At 39.6% G+C, this 23,613-nt stretch overlaps 1 protein-coding gene across 1 annotated transcript in view; it reads left to right on the forward strand.

Annotated features, from left to right (window-relative positions):
- Nucleotides 1-228: 228 nt before the first annotated feature.
- NT5C2 (5'-nucleotidase, cytosolic II) overlaps nt 229-23,613 on the forward strand; it is a 325,894-nt gene continuing 302,509 nt past the window's right edge. The window contains exon 1 of the mRNA XM_053692454.1: nt 229-299. The gene's annotated coding sequence lies outside the window, so the exon portion shown is untranslated. The remainder of the gene's footprint in view (nt 300-23,613) is intronic.

Here is a 23,613-nt window from a genome sequence, read left to right on the forward strand (position 1 = left end):
ATAAAACGCACCACTTCTGGCATTCAAAAGGTTAACACTTTGATGCCAAAAACTCTCAATTACGAAACAACCCTCTCTCTGCCTGGAATTAAACGCTGAGACACATTTGTTAATATATCGCAGCCTATGAGGAAACGCGGGGCATCCCACGTGTGACGAGTGGTAGTGACGTGTAAGAAGCAGAAACCGGATTCTGCGGTTAGACTATTACAGGGCTTTGAAAACAGTCCCTAACACCAGCCTGTAGCGCATGCGCAGTGTGGTGATTAGTGCAGTTCGCAATTTGACAGGAGCGGAAGGTAAGTGAGCTGTGTCTGAGCTGTTATACCGTGGGATCCCTGTATATCATCTTTATCCTGTATAATAGTACAGACATAACACACAGTACTGTGGCGATCACTAGGCTTTTGTTATAAAGGTTTTACACTACCCTTATGCCGAGGGGTTGGGGTTAAACAGTTCAGAGAATGGTGCACTAATGACAGCGTTTTGTTTAGTAGGGTTTGCCAGCGGTGAGTAAAGAGGAATAGGGCTTGTCAGCGGTATATGGAGGGTTACAATGCCTGATTGTTATACAAAGGGACTCTGCGTGCAGCGTCATAGGATGGGAAATAATATTATACAACACTAGGAAGACACAATGAGGTCGTGTTTAACTTGAATATACAGAAGGGTGCAGGTTTTTTGCCACTGTATAAGGAGATGAGAAGTGCTTGTCTTTAGTATACGGAAAGATAAAGCTGTTGTAGATATGACTTGGGGACATTTCGGTGGCACCTCTTCTTGGCTTTGTTATATGCAAACATAGAGACAAGATAGTTAAAGCATAAGCATTGTAGTGGCAGAGAAGTGCTTCCATAGAGTGGTCAGAAAGAAGCAGGGGCTTTGTATTGGTGCACAGGGGAAAGTGTTTAACTCTATTGTACAGAAGGGAGCAGGGGTATTATAGTGTTATACAGGGGGCAGGAGTGCTGGGCTGTAATGTACAGAAGGGAGCAGGGGTATTGTAGTGTTATACAGGGGGCAGAAGTGCTGGGCTGTAATGTACAGAAGGGAGCAGGGGTATTATAGTGTTATACAGAGGGGAGAAGTGCTGGGCTGTAATGTACAGAAGGGAGCAGGGGTATTGTGTTATACAGAGGGGAGAAGTGCTGGGCTGTAATGTACAGAAGGGAGCAGGGGTATTGTAGTGTTATACAGAGGGGAGAAGTGCTGGGCTGTAATGTACAGAAGGGAGCAGGGATATTGTAGTGTTATACAGAGGGGAGAAGTCCTGGGCTGTAATGTACAGAAGGGCGCAGGGGTATTGTAGTGTTATACAGAGGGGAGAAGTGCTGGACTGTAATGTACAGAAGGGGGAGCAGGGATATTGTAGTGTTATACAGAGGGGAGAAGTGCTGGGCTGTAATGTACAGAAGGGAGCAGGGGTATTGTAGTGTTATACAGAGGGGAGAAGTGCTGGGTTGTAATGTACAGAAGGGAGCAGGGTTATTGTAGTGTTATACAGAGGGGAGAAGTGCTGGGCTGTAATGTACAGAAGGGAGCAGGGGTATTATAGTGTTATACAGAGGGGAGAAGTGCTGGGCTGTAATGTACAGAAGGGAGCAGGGGTATTGTAGTGTTATACAGAGGGGAGAAGTGCTGGACTGTAATGTACAGAAGGAAGCAGGGGTATTGTAGTGTTATACAGAGGGGAGAAGTGCTGGGCTGTAATGTACAGACGGGGACAGGGGTATTATAGTGTTATACACGGGGAGAAGTGCTGGGCTGTAATGTACAGAAGGGAGCAGGGGTATTGTTATACAGAGGGGAGAAGTGCTGGGCTGTAATGTACAGAAGGGAGCAGGGGTATTGTAGTGTTATACAGAGGGGAGAAGTGCTGGGCTGTAATGTACAGAAGGGAGCAGGGGTATTGTAGTGTTATACAGGGGAGAAGTGCTGGGCTGTAATGTACAGAAGGGAGCAGGGGTATTGTAGTGTTATACAGAGGGGAGAAGTGCTGGGCTGTAATGTACAGAAGGGAGCAGGGGTATTGTAGTGTTATACAGAGGGGAGAAGTGCTGGGTTGTAATGTACAGAAGGGAGCAGGGGTATTGTAGTGTTATACAGAGGGGAGAAGTGCTGGGCTGTAATGTACAGAAGGGAGCAGGGGTATTGTAGTAGTGTTATACAGAGGGGGGAAGTGCTGGGCTGTAATGTACAGAAGGGGGAGCAGGGGTATTGTAGTGTTATACAGAGGGGAGAAGTGCTGGGCTGTAATGTACGGAAGGGAACAGGGGTATTGTAGTGTTATACAGAGGGGAGAAGTGCTGGGCTGTAATGTACAGAAGGGAGCAGGGGTATTGTAGTGTTATACAGAGGGGAGAAGTGCTGGTCTTTGGTGTACAGTAAGAAAGAAGCACAGGCATTGCAGTGGTACATAATTGAGGCTATTGCATATAGTAGGAAGCAGAATTATAATGGTAAAGATAGGAGAGTTGCTGACTGTATATTATGGTATTATTTTACTATAATGGATATAATCCAGCCATTGTATTGGTGTAGTGGAGAGAGGTGCTTGACTATGGTATACATAAGGTAGTAGAGAAATTATAGTGTTATACAGAGGGGACGAGCAGTCTGGACTGTAGTATATAACAAGAATCAGCAGCATTGCAGTGCTATGTAGATGTCAGAGGGAAAATTAAAGGGACACAAAACTTAATTTTTTTCTTTCATGATTCAGATAGAGCATTCGATATTAAGCAACTACCCCGCTGCTAAACCAAAAATGAGCTGACTCCTATGCTTACGTTCCATCTTTTTCAACCAAAGATAGCAAGAGAATGAATAAAAAGTTTAATAGGAGTTAATTAGAAAGTTCCTTAAATTTGCATGCTCTATCTGAATCAGGAAATAAATCATTTGGGGTTTGCGTCCCTTTAAAATAAATACATAGAGTGGGGTAGCTATTGGTTGTAATTTTCAGATATTACAGATAAATGTGATGTAGATTACTTAAAACCTGTTTTTAGCTATGAGGTTGGAGCTTTGTAGAAGTATACTGAGGGGCGGCGCTTTAGCATGCGGTATGTAGAAGGCACCGGGAGCATTGTGATAATAATCAATAGATGCACTTGGATGTGTTGCTAAGAAGCAGCTAAGGATAATTCCATGCCAGTATTCACATTGAACATTATAAATAGGATCACTGTAGTCTGCTAAAATATTTTTCTTTATAAGCCCATCCATTTAAACATTCTGTGGCATCGCCCTCATTATTCTGTCATGTACGTTTAATGGACATTTGTCAAAGCCAGAGGGATTGCAATGATTTCCAGAGGTGTTAAATTGAAAGGTTACAAATTTGAAAGGCTACTAAATTTGTAGTGGTTACAAGTAAGGGATGAGGAGATCTTGAGTGGTATAGAGAGGGCATAGTGTTACATGGTTGGTAGAGGGTTATGTGGTGCACAGAAGGAAAGGGAGGTGGTTTAACTTTTATTAAGAGGTATACCTAAAGGGACACTGAACCCAAAAAATTTCTTTTGTAATTCAGAAAGAGCAAGCAATTTTAAGCAACTTTCTAATTTACTCCTATTATCAATTTTTCTTCGTTCTCTTGCTATCATTATTTGAAAAAGAAGGCATCTAAGCTTTTTTTTGGTTTCAGTACTCTGGACAGCACTTTTTTATTGGTGGATGAATTTATCCACCAATCAGCAAGGACAACCCAGGTTGTTCACCAAAAATGGGCCGGCATCTAAACTTATATTCTTGCATTTCAAATAAAGATACCAAGAGAATGAAGAAAATTTGATAATAGGAGTAAATTAGAAAGTTGCTAAAAAGTTCATGCTCAATCTGAATCACGAAAGAAATTTTTTGGGTACAGTGTCCCTTTTAATAGTGATATTCAGAAGGGTATATAGCGAAGATCAGTACGTGACTGTAGTATACAGGAAGGAACAGGTGTTTGGCTGTGGTATATAAAGTGAATCCGTGGCTTATTGGTGTTATTCTGAGAGGAAGTACCTTAGCAGTTTTATTAAAAGAAGCTTGTAGGGCGCTGCCATTTTTAGCAGAAACTTGGCAGTTGTGGTTGGAGGAGCCTGCATTTTAATAAGATGTAGTTGAATTTGCTAGTGATATAGAACCAAGGTAGAGTGAGATAGACTTTGGCAGTTTTATGTAGACAGAGACAAATGCTACCTGGTACTGTGTAATTAAAGGGACATGATACTCCTATGCTAAATCACTTGAGAGTAATGCAGCATAACTGTAAAAAGCTGAAAAGAAATTATATAAACATTTCTACATAAAAGATGACACGTTTACCTCAAAATTTCTTCATGTCACCAGATGAAGTCCTCTGTGATCCCTAGCTACTTTTTTTTTTTTTACTGTCATCTGCACAGTGAAATAGAGAAAATATTATCTTCATCAGTGCTGAGTTCAGGCTTCGCTTTACTGTGATCTCTTGGGTTTTTATAGCAATCTCATAAGGTTTCATAGTAAACTTTCTTAAAGGACCATTAAATACAACATAATTTCCTCTTAAGGACACGACGAGTCCACAGATCATCATTACTTATGGGATATTCACCTCCTGGTCTGCAGGAGGCGGCAAAGAGCACCTACAGCAAAGCTGTTAAATAGCTCCTCCCTTCCCTCCCCCTCCAGTCATTCTCTTTGCCTGTGTTAGTGATAGGAGATGGCAAAGTGAGGTGTTGGAAAAGATTCTTCTATCAAGAGTTTGTTATTTTTTAAGTAGTGCCAGTGTTGCTACTTTGACCTGGGGTGTAGCCTAGAACTAATCAGTCTCTACAGCAGGGCTTTTGGTGGCTTTAAAGCATCAGGAACTGGTGGGACATAATTCTCACTGCGCCTCCTAAACATGTTGCTGCCCCATTATAGATAGCCTAAGCGCATGGTAACTCAGGCTGATCTGCTTCCACAGGGCTATGGGAGGGAGAAGAAGGACCTCTTACACCTGATGGAAGATCTTGCTGTCGGTCAGCATTGAGGTAAGTGCCTGTTTTTATTTATCTAACAAGCAAGGATGATTATGGCACTCTAATGTTTGAAGACTGCTTTGCAGCTCTGGGACACTTTACCCTTTGCGTTCAAATGTAAAAAGGGTTTATTTAGTACAGGCACTGGGGCAGTTTGTGTGGGGGAGACATGAACATTACTTTGGGCATGTTTGCATGAGTTTTATTAAGGGAAGGATTGTTTTTAACTTCCCTGACATTTTTGGAGCCGTTTTTTTTTAGGTGACGCCCATGATGGGCGCAGCCTATTTTTGTGCGCTTCCTGGTTCATGGCCATGCCGGTCGCATGGGGCTGTTTTATCGAGTTTCTGGATTAGATTATCTAGACAAACGGTGATATCGCTTGCTACTGAGGTGGATCCTGGTTTCTGGTTTTCACTGGAACGTTCTCCCTGCTGAGAAGATAGAGGAATACTCGGTTGTTGGAGCAGGTAGGCACCTCAGCAGAAGGCTGAGGTGTAACGGTGTCTGAATTCAGTGTTTAATAGGCTCAGAAAGTGTTTAAATAAAAGATCAGACAAAGAGGAAAAATATTGTTAACATTTTCAAATTTAAAGGCACAGGACCATTATAATGTTTTATTTTACTGATTAGCTCTAACAAAGTGTTGCTAATTTGCAGTGCACATTTCTATTGTTTGTTTTTTATGTTTTAAAGACACAGCGTTTTTAAAAAAAAAAGTGTACATTTTTATTTTTTTAATCTATTCTGTGATTGAGATGGATGATTTATGTGCTTGAATGTTCAGGTGGTACCGCCTGTTTTTTTTGTTCCTCTTGTGTTGCGAGGGTCTTGAGTTTTAAAGATAAGATATTTAATGAGCAAGCCCTATCTAAGGCGGATGCTTCTCAAGGGTCTCAGGTTGAGATTCGAAGTATGCCGCAGTGGTCTCCCCAAGAACTATTGCCCGTTCAAGCAGTGCCCTGTACTCCTGCTCCAGCCTTGTCTGGATTTACTTTAATGGATATAGCTAAGGTTATGTCTTCTGCCTTTTCTGATGTGTTATCTGTCCTCCCTATGTTACAGAGCAGGCGTTAAAGAAGGAGCAACCATGGGGTTAGTGAGGTTGCTGATGCAATGGTGCCCATTTCTGATATGCCCTCTCTGGGAACTGAGGTAGAGGGTTCGGAGTCTATCAGAGAGTGAAATTTCTGACTTGGAAAGTTCAACACCTTTAACAGATTCAGAGGTGGTTTCTTTCAGGTTTAGGTTGGAACACCTCCGGTTGTTGCTTAGGGAGGTTTTGGCAACCTTAGATGACTGTGACTCTACTATAGTAGTGCCTCCTGAAAAATTGAGTAAGATGGATAGATATTTTGATTCTCCATCATGTTCTGATGTTTTTCCGGTACCTAAGAAGACTTTGGAGATTATTTCTAAGGAATGGGAAAGACCATGTATTCCTTTTTCTCTATCCCCGGGTTTTAGGAAAATATTTCCTATAGCAGAGGCTATAAAGGAGAGTTGGCAAACGGTTCCTAAGGTAGAAGGAGATGTTTTTACCCTGGCCAAGCGTATGACTATTCCTATTGAGGATAGCTGTGCGTTTAAAGATCCTATGGATAAAAAGTTGGGGTTATTGCTGCAACCTGCGGCATGCATCGCTACGGTGACTAGTGCCGTAGCTTACTGGTTTGTCGCTCTGTCTGAGTCTTTCAGAACTGAGACCCCTCTGGATGAGATCCAAGATAGGATTAAGGCACTTAAATTATCTAATGCCTTTTATTTCGGATGCTTCTTTGCAAATTACTAAATTAGCTGCAAAGACTTCAGGTTTTTCTATCTTAGCTCGCCGAGCTTTATGGTTAAAGCCCTGGGCGGTGGAAAGCTCTGGCTATTCCTTACAAGGGAAGGACATTGTTTGGACCTGGCCTGAAGGAGATTATTTCAGATATTTCTGGAGGTAAGGGTCATCTCTTTCCTCAAGATAAGAGAATCAAGCAGAAGGGATGTTCGAGTAATTCTCGTTCCTTTTGAAACTTGAAGGGAAATTCCTTTGTTTCCTCCACCAGACAGGATGGAAACTTTACTCAGCCTAAATCCACTTGGAGATCCAACCAGTCGTGGAACAAGGGGAAGCAATCCAAGAAGCCTGCTGTCAAATCCAAGACAGCATGAAGGGTTTGCCCCCGATCCAGGTCTGGATCTGGTCGGGGGCAGACTTTCTTATTTCGCTCAGGCCTGGGTAAGAGATGTTCAGGATCCCTGGGCGATAGAGATTGTGTTTCAGGGATACAGAATGGAGTTTAAAGGCTTTCCTCCTCGAAGGTTCTTCTTTCAAGGTTATCTGCAATCCAGATAAAGAGAGAGGCGTTTTTACGTTGTGTAAGAGACCTCTGTTCCATGGGAGTAATTATCCCATTTCCTATTCAGGAACAAAGAGCTGGAAACTCTGTGACAATGTGTCACAGATAACCTATAGGAGGCGCTTACTTAACAGGTGGTGTGGGTGGCCTTAGTGTGAATATATAATAAACCCATATAAAATTAATAAAAACAAAACTACAATACAAAATTATTATAGAATTGATACATAAATTGTTGAAATCAAATATGAACTTAATTAAAAGAATTATTATGATATGTAAATACAAAAATGAAGATAAAAATGTATAAATGTAAAAATACACACGTTACACTGGAAGGTGTCCAATATAAACGGTGCAAATAAAAAGTCCCAAAATAAGTCCGTCTGAGAAAGGAGAAAGTGGAGAAGGCAGCTCTCGGTCTTCACTTCACAAGTGATGTAATCTTCTTATATGGACAACTGTAAAAAACAGAAACAGAGGCGCCACATGTGTAGATCAATAGATACCAAGACGTGAATCTGGACAAGACACAGAATACTCACAAACGTGAAGGCACTCTCTTGTGCCTGTTAGAGGCAGGCTGGTATTCTAAACAGCAAACCAGCTGGTTGTGTATACGAATCCCCGTCGTGATGTCCTTATCACTGGTAATTCACCACGATCTGATTTTTTTCAAAAGTTCTAATAAAAACAGACTACACTAGAAGAGCCACTTCCTGTATAATTAGTATTATAACGCACTCTAAACGACTACCCAGGGTTATCTGACGATTAGACTTCAGCTCCTTGGGTTTCCTCCTGTGTGTACTGCTGTACACACAGGAGGAAACCCAAGGAGCTGAAGTCTAATCGTCAGATAACCCTGGGTAGTCGTTTAGAGTGCGTTATAATACTAATTATACAGGAAGTGGCTCTTCTAGTGTAGTCTGTTTTTATTAGAACTTTTGAAAAAATTCAGATCGTGGTGAATTACCAGTGATAAGGACATCACAACGGGGATTCGTATACACAGCCAGCTGGTTTGCTGTTTAGAATACCAGCCTGCCTCTAACAGGCACAAGAGAGTGCCTTCACGTTTGTGAGTATCCTGTGTCTTGTCCAGATTCACGTCTTGGTATCTATTGATCTACACATGTGGCGCCTCTGTTTCTGTTTTTTACAGTTGTCCATATAAGACTATTCAGGAACAAGGTCACGGTTTTTTATTCAAATCTGTTTGTTGTTCCCAAAAAGGAGGGAATTTTTGGACCAATTCTAGACCTCAAGAGTTTAAACAAGTTTCTCAGAGTACCATCTTTCAAGATGGAGACTGTCGCTCTATTCTGCCGTTGATCCAGGAGGGTCAATTCATGACGACGGTGGACTTGAAGGATGCATATCTTCATGTTCCTATTCACAGGGACCATCACAAGTTCCTAAGATTTGCTTTTCTGGGCAAACATTTCCAGTTCGTGGCCCTTCCCTTCGGTTTAGCCACGGCACCCAGAATTTTCACAAGGGTTCTGGGGTCCCTATTGGAGGTCCTAAGACCACGGGGCATTGCGGTAGTGCCTTACTTGGATGATATACTAATCCAGGCTCATCAATCTCAGTCTCATACCGACATTGTCATAGCCTTTCTGAGATCTCACGGGTGGAAGGTGAAATTAGAAAAGAGTTCTTTAGTTCCAAGGACAAGAGTGACCTTCTTGGGAACTCTGATAGCTTTGGTCCTAACGAGGTTTTTCATGACAGAAGTCAGGAAATCTAAGATTATAGATACCTGTCGCAGACTCCATTTCACTCCGCGGCCGTCAGCGGCTCAGTGTATGGAGGTAATCGTACTGATGGTGGCGGCGATGGACATCATCCCGTTTTCTCGGCTCCATCTCAGACCTCTGCAGTTGAACATACTCAGCCAATGGAATGGAGACTATGCGGACTTGTCGCCTCTAATAATCATGGATAAATGGTGGTTATCTCTGGATCATCTCTCTCAGGGAACTTGCTTTCGCAGGCCATCCTGGGAGATGTGACAGCAGACGCCAGCCTTTTAGAATGGGGAGCAGTCTGGGGCTCTCTGAAGGCTCAGGGAGTGTGGACCCGAAAGGAGTCTCTTCTTCCCATCAACATTCTGGAATTGAGAGCGATTTTCAATGCTCTTCTGGCTTGGCCTCAGTTAGCCTCTGTCCAGTTCAGTAGCTTGCATAAATCATCAGAGAGGAAAGAGGAGTTCCTTGGCGATGTCCGAAGTATCCAAGGTAATTCAGTGGGGGGAGATCCGCTCTTGTCATCTGTCTGCGATCTACATACCAGGGGTAGACAACTGGGAAGTAAATTTCCTGAGCAGACAGACTTTCCATCCGGGCGAGTGGGAACTTCATCCGGAGGTGTTCTCGAGTCTGATTCTCTCAAATGGGTCAACCGGAGTTGGATCTCATGGCATCTCGGCTGAATGCCAAGCTTCAGAGGTACGGGTCGAGATCCAGGGACCCACAGGCGGAACTGATAGATGTTCTGACGGTGCCTTGGTCCTTCAAGCTGGCTTACCTGTTTCCTCCGTTTGCGCTTCTTCCTCGAGTCATTGCGCGTATCAAGCAGGAGAGGGTTCCTGTGATCCTGATTGTTTCTGCCTGGCCTTGCAGGACTTGGTATGCGGATCTGGTAGAGAGGTCGTCTCTGCCTCCCTGGAGACTCCCGTTGAGGAGGGATCTTCTCATTCAAGGTCCCTTTCGTTATCCAAATCGAGTTTCTCTGAAGCTGACTGCTTGGAGATTGCACGTTTAATTTTATCAAAACAAGGTTTTTCTGACGCGGTCATATATTCCTTGGTTCAGGCTCGTAAGCCTGTTACTAGGAGGATTTACCATAAGTTATGGCGTATATATCTTTATTGGTGTGAATCTAAGGGCTACTCGTGGAGTAGTGCTAGGATTCCTAGAATCTTAGCTTTTCTCCAAGAGGGTTGGAGAAGGGCTTGTCAGCAAGTTCCTTATAGGGTCAGATTTCGGCCTTGTCTGTTTTGCTACACAAACGTCTGGCTGCTGTTCCAGATGTTCAATCTTTCTGGCAGGATCAGGCCTGTATTTAAACCTATTGCTCCTCCGTGGAGTCTTAATTTGGTTCTTAATGTTTTTTTCAAGGGGTTCCGTTTGAACCTATGCATTCCTTAGATATTCCTTAGATATTCCTTAGATATTAAGGAACAAGCTTTGTTTCTTGTTGCTATTTCTTATACTCGTAGAGTATCTGAACTTTCGGCTTGCAAGGTACCTCTCCTTATCTTATATTTCATGCAGATAAGGTAGTGTTGCGTACAAAATTAGGTTTCCTTCCTACGGTTGTTTCTGATTGTAATATTAATCAGGGAATTGTTGTTACTTCGTTGTGTCCTAACCCTTCTTCTCAGAAGAAACGTCTTTTGCACAATCTTTATGTAGTTCGTGCTTTAAAGTTTTATTTTCAAGCGACAAAGGACTTTCGTCAGTCTTCTGCCCTGTTTGTAGTTTCCTCGGGGAAACGAAGGGGTCAGGAAGCTACGGCTGCTTCTCTTTCTCTTTGGCTGAAGAATATAATTCGCTTTGCTTATGAGACTGCTGGGAAACAGCCTCCTGAGAGGGTTACGGCTCATTCTACTAGGACTGTTGCTTCTTCATGGGCATTCAAGAATTAAGATTCTATTGAGCAGATTTGTAAAGCTGCTACTTGGTCCTCTCTTCACACTTTTTCCAAGATTCTATAAATTTGATATTTTTGCCTCAGCTGAGGCGGTTTTTGGGAGAAAGGTTCTTCAAGCAGCGGTGCCTTCCGTTTAGGTATCCTGTCTTGTCCCTCCCGTATCATCTGTGTCCTCTAAGCTTGGGTATTGTATCCCATAAGTAATGATGATCCGTGGACTCGTTGTGTCCTTAAGAGGAAAAGAAAATTTATGCTTACCTGATAAATTTGTTTCCTCTTGGACACGACGAGTCCACGGCCCGCCCTGTCTTTTAGACAGGATAGTATTTTTTTTTTCTAAACTTCAGACACCTCTGCACCTTTAGCTTTTCCTTTCTCTTCCTAACTTCGGTCGAATGACTGGAGGGGGAGGGAAGGGAGGAGCTATTTAACAGCTTTGCTGTAGGTGCTCTTTGCCGCCTCCTGCAGACCAGGAGGTGAATATCCCATAAGTAATGATGATCTGTGGACTTGTCGTGTCCAAGATGAAACAAATTTATCAGGTAAGCATACATTTTCTTTTCATAATCTACAAATGCATAATACAATGACAATGCAAAAGCACTTAGTCTGCATTTGAAATGTGTAGAAGTGATTTTTTTTTCTGACAATTTTTGTTCCCCCTGTGACAGCCATCTGTCAATCAGAAATGTATATACTGTGAATTCTTGCACATGCATCTTGTTTGGTTTTTAAAGTCCCTTCTTTAAAAACCAAAACTTCTGAGTATATTTTTAGGTATTTTTAGCTTTTTTAGCTTTTTTTTTTTTTTTACAGATGTTATATATATATATATATATATATATATATATATATATATATATATATATATATATATATATATATATATATATATATATATATATATATATATATATATATATATATATATATACAGTATGTTTGTTTATAGGGTTACATGGGGCCCTATCTAGTTGTTTCCACACTAGCAGCCTCGCCCTCTGCACTCCTGGTTGGTTAACTCATGTCATAAAGGGAAACTAAGCAATATATGAAAAAATGGGTTGAGTGTGGAATGTAGATATATATATAATTTTAGAAGCCGGGGGGACTACACATAAATAAAGTTTATATGCTTGACTATAGTTCAGGAGCCAGAAGCATTTGTTCTAAGTTCCCGTGTTTTGTCAGCACTTTTAGAAGTGCAGCAGTAATAATTAATCATAGAAAATGTTAAACGTTTAGCAGTGGTATACAGAAACGGAAGCCTAAAATGGTATACAGTGTGGAATACTGCCTCAGCATGGGTTTACAGAGACAGAGGCTTTTGTAATGTGAGTATGGGTTATGTAGGGGTTATCTGTGTAATGGGAAGCTGGGGATTTTGCAGCAGTTAAAGGGACATTTGAACACTAAATAAATGCTAGATAGAATGATGCAGTCAAAGAAAAGATTAGTCTGAGAATAACGTGTTTTTTAATGTTTCATTAGTCGTTTAAATATTGACAAAATAAGTGTAAAGTTTTAGTGTCTATAAAGTAATGGGAGCTGCCATGTTGTAACTTAAGTTACCTTCTCTGCTGTGGCCAGTTAGGGACAGTTATAAATAGGTCACTAGAGTATGCAACCAATTGCTGTGTGGGATAGAACAGTGATCTGCACTTCCATTTCTAACAGCTCTAAAAGCTCATAATTTCAGAATTAAATTACAGGAAAAGGGTACAAAATAAATAATGAAATTATATTGTAGAGTTTTTTTTTATATATACGATTTATCATTTTATATCACCATCTCAAAGTATTTAATGTTCCTTTTTAACCCCTTAACAACACACGCCGTACAGGGTACGTCATACACAAACTGGTCGTTAAAGACCAACGGCGTACCCTTTGGTACTGGTCGTTTGGGGTTTAAAGAAGCTGGAAGCGATCCTGATCGCTTTCAAGGTATTGCCGTGATGCCTCAATATTGAGGCATCACTGCAATACCTTTTTTGGCACACCGATGCAGAGAGGGCCTCTCTGCATTGGCCAGCGATGGTGCCGATCGTTGGTGGGTGGGAGCCGTAGCAGGGAGGCGGGTGGGCGGCCCATTGTTGGAGGGACCACCGGATCAGAGCGCGCAAGTGATCGTGTGCGCGCACGTGTGTACGTGCGCACGCTCCATTTAGTCCGGTGAGGGAGGGAGATGTGGAGGTTGAGGTAGAGGGAGGAAGAGGGTGAGAAATAAATTCTAAAGGGATCTGGGAGGGTAGGGGGCAGCGACACTACAGAAAATTAAGGGTTTCACCAAACTATTCAATTCGTTTTGAGCAAACTGGGTACTGGTAGACAGCTGCCAGTACCCAAGATGGTGGAGAATAGGTAGAGGGGGAGGGTTAGAGAGCTGTATGGAGGGAATCAGGGAGGTTGGGGGCTAAGGGGGGATCCATCACTGCTGAATTCAATATATTAAAAAAATAAAATAATAAAATAAAATCCTTTTATTTTAGTACTGACAGACTTTATGCCAGTACTTAAGATGGCGGTGACAATTGCAAGGTGGGAGAGGGAAGAGAGCTGTTTGAAGGGGGGTCAGGGAGGAATCAGGGGGTGGGATGTGGGAGACTGATCTCTACACTAAAGCTAACATTTACCCTACAAGCTACCTGATTAACCCCTTTACTGCTGGGCATAATACAAGTGTGGTGCGCAGCGGCATTTAGCTGCCTTCTCATTATTTACTTGTATTTATTGCCCTATAACTCACAAAAAAAGCAAAGAACATGTAAACATTGGGTATTTCTAAACTCAGGACAAAATTTAGAAACTATTTAGCGTGGTTCATGGTTGTTTTTTGGTGGTTGTAGATGTGTAACAGATTTTGGGGGTCAAAGTTAGAAAAAGTGTGTTTTTTCAATTTTTTTCATCATATTTGATATATTTTTATAGTAAATTATAAGATATGATGAAAATAATGGTATCTTTAAAAAGTCTATTTAATGGCGGGTAAAACGGTACATAATATGTGTGGGTACAGTAAATGAGTAAGAGGAAAATTACAGCTAAACACAAACACGGCAGAAATATAAAAATAGCCCTGGTCCTTAAGGGTAAGACAATTGAATAACTGCCTTGTCCTTAAGGGGTTAAGGGACAGTAAACACCTTGTAATTACAAACTTTTTTAGACATGATAAATTAATATATTTGCCGTGTCTGAACGTTATTAAAGGGCAAACTCAACCCACTTCATTCTTTATGTGAAGTAGCCAAACTGGAATCTGTAAATTAGGAAGAGATACGTAACAAGGTTAGGCTTGTGAAGCCAGCTATGTGCTCTTTCAGTTTTCAGGGCTGGGAAATCCACAGATAAACTTGAATTACAGTAGAAGAGGCACACTAAATAATGAAAGAACATGGTGTAGTTTTTTTTTTTGGTTTTTTTTAAATATATTTTTTATTAGAGTTTTGAAAAAAGGAATACAGGGATAAAATGTCAGTGTCCATAATATTATCATATCATAAGTATACGAACTACATCGAAATACCCAAATACCAACTTTTTAAAGAATAACATAGAGAGATCCTTAGGATCATACCGAAAATAAGGAAGAGGTTCTTAGAGATCTTATAGACCTCTGTATGGTTTCATCTATAGACCTCCTATGTGGACTGATATATATGGGGTGAGAAAGCGTGAGGGTAACCTAAAAGCATAAAAAGGGCATTATGCCCTCTTGAAATCACATATTCTTGTATAAGTGAGGGGTAGCGGGATAATGGAGTAGGGCAGGGAACAGTGGGGGAGGGAAGATGGGGGAAATGAGAGGATGGTTAGGGCTCAGGTGGAGTCCTATTATATGGGTAATAAATGTGTGTAAGGGCGCAGCCAATTAACTAGGCGTCATGGGTAGCTGTGTTGGGTTTCCAGTCAGTATTGTATTGCTCTTTCCAATCTGCCCAGACAAGCTCAAACAGAACAGATTTATTTAAGTTATAGAAAATATCCTTTTCCATGGTATATATATATATATATATATATGCCATATTTTTATAGACTACAGGCCAACTAGGGGGTAACTCCTTTTTCCACGAACATGCTATGGAGTGTTTAACAGTCATAAACAAATAGATTCAAATGTATGCGTGATGTTTAGGTAGGGTATGGATATTTAGGTGAAGGAGAGCTGAGGTAAACGATATAGGAAGCCGGATACCGATGCGCTTTAGGACTTTAAAGCATTTCTGCCACAAAGGCTGGATCACAGGGCACTCCCACCAGATATGGTAAGCATTACCCCTGTGGCCACAGTTTCTCCAACACTCGGGGGACGCACTCGGGAACATCTAGTGGGTACATAGTACCAGTGGGATAAAAGTTTGAAGTAAGTCTCGTACAACATTGTACAGTGGATGGCCTTCTGGGTCAAGGAGAAAGCTCGCTCCCACACATCAGGAAGAACCTGCTTTCCTATCAATGTCTCCCATCGGGACAGATGGGCAGGTGTTTCAGGGCATTGTGCGCCACAAAGAAACAAATAGTGAAGGGAGAGGGGCCTACGCAACCTATCTCCCTTAACCCAAATAGACTCCCAGAGGGTCATCGGCCTGGTAAGATTCGGCTTAAAGCCCCAGCTGTTTAAGAAGCTCTTAATCCTGTGAAATTCGAAAGTCAAATAAGGAGGCGTCTGGATATTTCCACTAATTTGGGAGAACTGTTTGAAAGAGTCCTGGGAGGTTGAGGACCAAAGGTCCGATACAAGGTTAATTCCCAGTTGCGCCCATTTGTTAGGATGGGAGTCTTGCAGTCCTGAGAGGAGACCTAACATGGAAGTGATAGGGGAAGGATGCGAGGCAATATGCGGATGGTACAAAGAAAAAACGAAAGTACTAATGGCACTGCTGAGGGTTGGGAATTAGGGTAGCCTATTAATCTCTGAATTAATAGATACAGTCTGTCTGGGTTTGTATCTATGATTCTGTGTTAATAACAATTTGGCTGAGGTGCTGTGTACTTGTATACTGAAACACTCGAAATCAATCCTAGGATTGAAGAATTGTACACCTGGGTAGCACTCTTCCCCTTATTCACGGGTGGCACAATTGGGCAGAGACTGGATATTTTGGGAGAGAGAGTGCTAGGGGATATTTAAAATATAACCTTTATTTCTTAATTTAAAACAAAAACAAAAAGCTTACACACAATTCACATATATACTATGTTTAAAAACACAGGATTTGGTCGGATTTTAAGTGATCCAATATTTTATATTTACATATAGTGGTTGTCTTTTACATTGAACGTTTATTAATGTTTCTTAAGTCAGAGATATCTGTAGGGATCAGTAAGAATCTGATTTTCTTGTAGAATAATAAATCTGTTGTTCCTGAACTTGTGGTTTAGATCACAAATTAGGTGGTCTTATTGGATATTCTGTGGGTGAGTACACAGTAATGCAATTTTTGTAGGAACTGCTCTGAGATTATAAGCAGCAAAGTCTGGTTTGTTATTCTGTCTTAATGCATGTATTGGGATTTGGATTTAGCAAATCTAATATTACTGCTTGATTGAAAAGAAAATATATATGCAGTATTAGTATAGATATATAGTAGATGTTGTTCTTAGCTTATGTTATTGAGCTAAATCTACTGTTATAGCAATTTTAGTTTGAATATACAGAAATCGTGGTTAGATATATTGACAGACTGTGAGATTGGACTATTGTGACTGCTATCTATATGTGTTCAGGGTTTTGCCTAATATCTTTCTCTTGAAACAACAATGTATTTCTTTACTGTTGTACTGAACTTTAATGTTTTATAGCTGGTTCATTTAAACCTGATTATTGGCAAAATGCTGTTAGTCACATTTTCCTCATTCAGCGCTACTTGAATTTGCTTTGCTTATAAAATCCTATAAGTAATAGGTCGGCTGAGATAGATATTCTCACTGTCTTGTTAGTCTAGTGTAGACTCAGTTTTGCTGCTGAATTCAATACTTGTTCTATTGGTTTCTAATGTTCCATATAAAGATTGCTACATATATTAACATATGTGTGCTCAAACAGTTGTTCGATAATCACTAATTGTGCCACAACTTCTGATTAAGTTACAAGTAAAAATCTCTATGAAAACTACAAGATGCTGCAATATAGCTGCAGCGGTAAGAGAGATTCGTTCTGATACTTATAGTAAATCTAGTATTTTGTTTTTATTAATATCTGTATACTTTTTTTCTACCGGTAATCTCTGAGTATATTTCTAAGTTTGTACAGGCACGGCTTGCGGTTTGGCGTTTTCGGTATATGTAACTTATTGAATGTTAGGGTATTATATCTAAATCCCCGATTTTAGTACTGATATACTTATATTGCCGCCGTGCCGCAACTGCCGATTACTCGTGTAAAATCCACGGTACTAAAATAGAGCCTTGTTTAAGAAATTCTAAGCTGTAGTTTAAATGTTTAACAACCCACAAACTTCATGCTGTTATTTACAATAAGGACCAAATGTCCTGCTAGTTAAAAAAGTTTTTAGGAGGCATTTACAACAATCGTTTGTTGTAAATGCCTCCTAAAAACTTTTTTAACTAGCAGGACATTTGGTCCTTATTGTAAATAACAGCATGAAGTTTGTGGGTTGTTAAACATTTAAACTACAGCTTAGAATTTCTTAAACAAGGCTCTATTTTAGTACCGTGGATTTTACACGAGTAATCGGCAGTTGCGGCACGGCGGCAATATAAGTATATCAGTACTAAAATCGGGGATTTAGATATAATACCCTAACATTCAATAAGTTACATATACCGAAAACGCCAAACCGCAAGCCGTGCCTGTACAAACTTAGAAATATACTCAGAGATTACCGGTAGAAAAAAAGTATACAGATATTAATAAAAACAAAATACTAGATTTACTATAAGTATCAGAACGAATCTCTCTTACCGCTGCAGCTATATTGCAGCATCTTGTAGTTTTCATAGAGATTTTTACTTGTAACTTAATCAGAAGTTGTGGCACAATTAGTGATTATCGAACAACTGTTTGAGCACACATATGTTAATATATGTAGCAATCTTTATATGGAACATTAGAAACCAATAGAACAAGTATTGAATTCAGCAGCAAAACTGAGTCTACACTAGACTAACAAGACAGTGAGAATATCTATCTCAGCCGACCTATTACTTATAGGATTTTATAAGCAAAGCAAATTCAAGTAGCGCTGAATGAGGAAAATGTGACTAACAGCATTTTGCCAATAATCAGGTTTAAATGAACCAGCTATAAAACATTAAAGTTCAGTACAACAGTAAAGAAATACATTGTTGTTTCAAGAGAAAGATATTAGGCAAAACCCTGAACACATATAGATAGCAGTCACAATAGTCCAATCTCACAGTCTGTCAATATATCTAACCACGATTTCTGTATATTCAAACTAAAATTGCTATAACAGTAGATTTAGCTCAATAACATAAGCTAAGAACAACATCTACTCTATATCTATACTAATACTGCATATATATTTTCTTTTCAATCAAGCAGTAATATTAGATTTGCTAAATCCAAATCCCAATACATGCATTAAGACAGAATAACAAACCAGACTTTGCTGCTTATAATCTCAGAGCAGTTCCTACAAAAATTGCATTACTGTGTACTCACCCACAGAATATCCAATAAGACCACCTAATTTGTGATCTAAACCACAAGTTCAGGAACAACAGATTTATTATTCTACAAGAAAATCAGATTCTTACTGATCCCTACAGATATCTCTGACTTAAGAAACATTAATAAACGTTCAATGTAAAAGACAACCACTATATGTAAATATAAAATATTGGATCACTTAAAATCCGACCAAATCCTGTGTTTTTAAACATAGTATATATGTGAATTGTGTGTAAGCTTTTTGTTTTTGTTTTAAATTAAGAAATAAAGGTTATATTTTAAATATCCCCTAGCACTCTCTCTCCCAAAATATCCAGTCTCTGCCCAATTGTGCCACCCGTGAATAAGGGGAAGAGTGCTACCCAGGTGTACAATTCTTCAATCCTAGGATTGATTTCGAGTGTTTCAATATGCGGATGGTGTCGAATTCTGTCCCAAAAGTCAAGGCACTCACACACAGCTGGGTTGATCAGCTCCAGTTCTCTATGGCAATGTGGTGGGGTCCAGATTAGATCCCGCAAACTAATTTGATGGGGTAGTGAGGCCTGCTCAATAGATTTCCATTTAGAGTTGGAAATTTTAACTCCCCATTGGGACACATGGGTGAGCATTGCACCTTCATAGTACTGGGCAACCGATGGAGAGGCTATGCCACCCGAGGTTTTAGAGAGTTGAAGCAATCCGTGCGCAATTCTAGGGGGCTTGCCCTGCCAGATGAATTTTGTAAACCCGCTCTGGAATTGGAGTAGTAAGTGTTTAGGAATTTTAATGGGTAGGCGGCGAAATAAATAGGTGAGTCTAGGGAGAAAAGACATTTTCAGTGCCGAGATCCTACCGAGCCAGGATACATGTTGTAGATTCCAATCATTCCGTAAAGAGCGAAGTGAGGTTAGGAGGGGAAGATAATTGTCTTTAATTATTTGAGGGAGGCTACTGGTGTAGTTGTTTTACTATACATAATTAAGCATTTTATATTACAATCTCAAATTGTATACTGTCTCTTTATTATAAAATTATTTTTATTTTTGTTCCATATTATTTGACATTTACAAAATTAAAGATTACATATTCAGATGAACAGTTCCTTTTCAATCATATTTTTGTAGTATGTTCGTCCAAAATCAGGGTGATTTAGCGCAAACTTCTTGAGACTATTTCTTCAGTTTCTGCTTAATAAGTCAGCTGTAGATCTACTTTCAGACAAGTCCTATATTCTTTGCCTCTGACTCGTCCCAAAGAGTTCCCTAGTTTGCTGAAATTCAACAAACTCTTATATATGACTTTCCGAAATAAATCCCTATATTCGGACCAAAAGATTGAACCATAGAATTTTTTTTTTAACAATACTAAATAAATCTAATTCAAAACAATTATACAGTGATAACTTAATTTAACTAGTTAACTGTGGTCGTCCTCTGCCTGTTTACGGACTTACTTATGGCATCATGTGGCTTGTCTGGAAAAAAGAAAATAAATATATCCTTTGTACCATTTATTCCTTACAATTGTGTATGTATATATCTCATTATAGCTCTTCCCAACCAAACCTTCTTATTTCGGTGTGTATAAGACCTCATCAAATATTTCCCTTTTGTAATCCAATAAAACCATGTATTGTAAAATTGTTCCCTATTACCTTGGAACCATGATATGATTTCCGACATATCATAGATGTCCTGTATTTTGTCCAAGACTTCCTGCCATGTTGGTGCTCCCACCTTCCAATGTCTAGCAATGCAGACCCTAGTGGCCGTGCAGAGGATTTTGATAAATGTATTTATTCTTGGATTGTATTGTGGTATACCCTGGTTTAGTAAAGCTTGAGGAATGGAAAGGGAAAAGGATTCATTGAATAGTTTACCAAAGAGGTTTCTTAGCTGATCTCAAATGTATTTTACCTTAGTGCATTCCCACCACATGTGAACGTAGGAGCTTACCTCTCCACACCCTCTATAGCAAAGGTTAGTGTTACCTGTTGAAAAATGAGAGGATCTCATGGGTGTCATGTACCATCTAAATGACGTCTTAATACTGTTTTGCCTAAGATCTGCGCTGACCAGACCTTTACAAGCTTCAAACAAAATCTGATCCCATTCACTTCTCAGAAGGGCCTCCTGTATGTCTGTTTCCCATTTTAAGATAAGGTCTGATTTATGAATATGTCTGCTATTTTGGATCATAAGATATAGTTTGGAAATGGTGCCTCTACCTCTAGTGGGAGTTCTACATATATCTTCCAGAACCGTGTATGTGTATTTGTCCTGGTATATATCGTATTTATTCAAAGCTGAGGAGATCTGTAGATAAAGGTACCATTTGAGTTTTTGTGGTTATATTTTCTCTTGAAGCTGAAGAAATTTTATCATATGGGATATGTCCTTTATTTATAAAATCTGCAACCCTATACAATCCCTTGTTTGTCCATTTCCCAATTTGTATATGGATCTCCCGGGGAAGAAGGTGTCTTATCAGTTTGACCCACGTGTTGCTAGGTATCATATTTGGGTGTTTATTAAGTGAATTCCAGATTGTTAGAGTGTCTAAAGTTATTTGTGATTTATACGTGAATGTGTTAGTTCTATCTCCCTGATTCCATACAATAACATCCACATTTTCAAGCCCTGCCAGGTCTGATTCAATTTTTGTCCAAGTTATATTTTGTGGCCTTTTGTGAAATACAGTAACTTGTGCTAATCTGGCTGCCTGGTAGTAATGCAATAAGTTTGGTAGTCCAACTCCTCCTATCTGTCTATGTGGTGTCAGTACCTGAGAGGGTATTCTTGCCTTTCTATACTGTCTCTTTAAAGGGACATGAAAGTTATTTTTTTTTTCTTACACGATTCAATGCAAATTTAAATAACTTTCCAATTTCTTTATTTCATCTAATTTGTTAGAGGGATAGTGTAGTCAAAATTAAACTTTCATGATTTCATGATGTAGCCACCAATCGGCAAGCGCTACCCAGGTGCTGATCCAAAAATGGGCCGGCTCCTATGCTTAGATTCTTGCTTTTTAAATAAAGATAACCAGAGAACAAAGAAAAAATGATAATAGGAGTAAATTAGAAAGTTGCTTAAAATCGCATGCTCTATCTGAATTATGAAAGTTTAATTTGTCTAGACTATCCCTTTAAGTTCTTTTTGTATCTTTTGTTGAAAAGTATACCTAGGTAGGCTCAGAATCTTCTGATTGGTGGCTGCATATATATGACTTGTCATTGGCTTTCAGCTGGCTCCCAGTAGTATATTACTGCTTCAACAAAGGATACCGAAAGATTAAGCATATTAGATAATAGAAATAAATTGGAAAGTTGTTTAAAATTGTATGCTGTATCTGAATCACAGGAAAAAAAATTGGGTTTCGTGTCCCTTTAAGTAAAAAACTATATAAAGAGACCTATGCCAATGATATTCCACTGAAGAGTACATAATAAATAAATAAATATATATATATAATCTTCAGTGGAATATCATGAGCACAGGTCTCTTTAATTCGTAATAGCATTGTAGTAATTGTGATGTATTATATTACAGTTCAAAATCAATTTTAAACGTTGTTACCCCGGATATAGAAATGTAAACATACCTCTCCGCATTAACTATTAAAAACCTGGGACTGAGGAGTTGGCGTCTGTGCTGGAAGTGCTCTGAACACGGAGTCTGGATGTTGCTGGGTGGGGTTTGGGTGATTCTGGGAGGAGCCTGTGCCTTTCTGGGTGGGGATTAATCAGTGTGAGGGAAAGAAACTGGAACATAAAGGAAGAAGCACAGAGCTCCCATATCTGGGCATTTTGGGGAACTTTGCATTATACCAGTAAAGCTCAGCACGGTTTTACGATACATACCCTAAAATAGAATTAAAGGGTTAAGTAAATGGTGGCAAACCTATGGCACATATGCTCAATGGAGCATACAAAAGCATTTTGCTGGCAAACAGAACTCAGGGCTGACAAGCAGCTAAAATTCTCTTTACATGGAGAATTTTTAATTTAATAAGGACAGTAAAGTCAAAATTAAACTTCGATAGAGCATGCAATGTTAAACAACTTTCTTATTTAATTCTATTATCACATTGGCTTTGTATTCTTGGTATCCCTTGTTGAAGAGCAGGCTCAGGAACCACAATGCACTGCTGGGAACTAGCTGAACACACTTGTTGAGCGAATGATGAGCCATATGTGTTCAGCAACCAATTACCAGCTACCTCCCAGTAGTGAATTGCTGCTCCCCAGCTTACCTATGTATGCTACTCAACAAAAGATACCACGAGAACAAAGCACATTTGCTAACAGAAGTTAATTGTGAAGCTATTTAAAACTATAAGCTCTAATTGAATGAGTTACATTTTTAGTTTACCTTCCCTTTAAAGGTGTGCCTGTTGCAAAAGTGGGAACCGGCACTTCACACTTGTTAATGTTGTACAAGACGGATAATTGGCATTTTGAGTCATAGGGAATATTCATTAAAGTCAGTAATACTGATCTAAATATCTCAATATTTTTTACAAACATAGTTATCTCCCAGAAGATGAGATATTATTGCCAACTGATTTAGGAAATTAAATGTTTATATGTTATACAGTGTCATTGTATAATACAAATATGATTAATGAAAATCTGCTGCTGTAAAAGTTACTGTGGCTGCACACTATTAAAAAGATTTTCCACTCCTGGTAAAAGTCTTTGATCTAGTGAGCTCTAAACAATGGGTGCGATTAATATGTCATGTTCTCAGACCTGAGAATTTGAAGATGTTAAAATCCAGAACTGTGAAAAGTTTTCTAATTGAAGTGACTCCCCATCGATGTGCAATATTATTACTGTATGTAGTGAGATAAATCACAGAGTCATTGAGTAATTCTTATGTTGCTATTCATAAAACCCTTAAAGGAACACAACACTTTTTGCTTTTGTGTAACAATTGTGCTTTATCCCACGTTCCCGATAGAGACCAAA

This window comes from Bombina bombina, chromosome 9, assembly GCF_027579735.1.
Source record: "Bombina bombina isolate aBomBom1 chromosome 9, aBomBom1.pri, whole genome shotgun sequence".
In the NCBI taxonomy this organism is placed as follows: domain Eukaryota; kingdom Metazoa; phylum Chordata; class Amphibia; order Anura; family Bombinatoridae; genus Bombina; species Bombina bombina.